The sequence below is a fragment of the Etheostoma spectabile genome, chromosome 23 (assembly GCF_008692095.1).
Source record: "Etheostoma spectabile isolate EspeVRDwgs_2016 chromosome 23, UIUC_Espe_1.0, whole genome shotgun sequence".
Classification (NCBI taxonomy): Eukaryota; Metazoa; Chordata; class Actinopteri; order Perciformes; family Percidae; genus Etheostoma; species Etheostoma spectabile.
Window position 1 is genome coordinate 2,434,060 of NC_045755.1, and position 1,265 is coordinate 2,435,324.

General features: G+C 40.7%; 1 protein-coding gene across 4 annotated transcripts in view; it reads left to right on the forward strand.

Annotated features, from left to right (window-relative positions):
* Positions 1 to 1,265, forward strand: part of LOC116673407 (anoctamin-4) — an 88,545-nt gene that overhangs the window by 854 nt on the left and 86,426 nt on the right. The gene's annotated exons all lie outside the window — the stretch shown is intronic.

The following is a 1,265-nucleotide window of genomic DNA, read 5'->3' on the forward strand; positions in this document are numbered from 1 at the left end:
AGGCAGATGTTCTTATCTGTGTAGTACTTTGGTCTGTTTGCAATACACATGTGTATACACACACACATGGTGTGTTGTATATCTGTTTCAGTTATGACCGTTTTGAATGTCATTGATGTTCAGAAAACCATTTTGTTAACAAAAATCTGTCTTTATTCTCAAAGAAAGAATTAATGGTGCACCTACCTTAATGAGTTATATGTATATGTACAGTATATGTGTGTACAACATGAATAAATTACTTGTTTGCCAGATGTTATCAAATTGGTTTATGGGGCCCACCAGAGTCCCTAAGCAAAATAGTTTAATGTAGTAATATTTAACTTTTAGGCCAGAGTTCAAGCCCCTTGGACATTCATGTTAGTTTTCATGAACTATTTCAAATGGGTGCACTGTGAATTTGAGTTATCCTTAAATTCCCATGACAACTTCTAATGCAACTATATGATAGAAGAGTCTAAAAAGACTCTGAAACAACTGAAAAGTTTCACACCATCTTACAGACGATAAGATTTTACTACCAAGACTTAAAACTTTTCTGTCAAGACTGGACAAAGTCAGCTCGGACTGAGTTTTATGACCAGGTGTGAGGACTTGAAGGTTCTTTAATCTGTGTTTGGGACACACACAAACACACACACATGCACACAGGCATGGGCGTCCGTTTGGTTTGAGATGTGCTGGGGACAGAGATGCATTTGGAAGGGCATTTCCAGAAGTGCTGGGTACAATGACGCATTCATTTATTTTTCTCTTTCCCTCAGGTCATGTTTTGAAAGACGCTGTCAGCAAAAAACATTAGACATACTGTATGTAGGGCTGTAATGATATGGAAAATAAAACCAAAATCGCGACACTCATCTCCACAAACCTGTGTCTTGGAGTGAGAAGGTAGAATCGTAACACACACCTTGATCTCCCAGAGTTACCCTTCCCGTCCAGATCCAATGCTACCACATCTTTAAATTACTAATAGTATTAAACGTTTTGGTGCCTTATTCTTGTTTTGTTTTGGTAAATTAAGCTAACTGTAAAGACAGCTAAAAGCGAAAGGGGGGCACTGGAAACGCTAAAGGAGGTGTAACGTTACGAATAGCTGTTGTTCTGACTACGGTTCAATAAACTACCGGTAGTGTCCTTAGTCCCGGAGTTAAGTGCTGAACGGGATGGTTGCTAGCTGGCTGGCGGCTGACTGTGGATGTGTCCCCGGGCCGGAGCTGTAATGTTAGTGGATGGTTGTTAGTCGGGGGGGAGGGGGGGGGGCT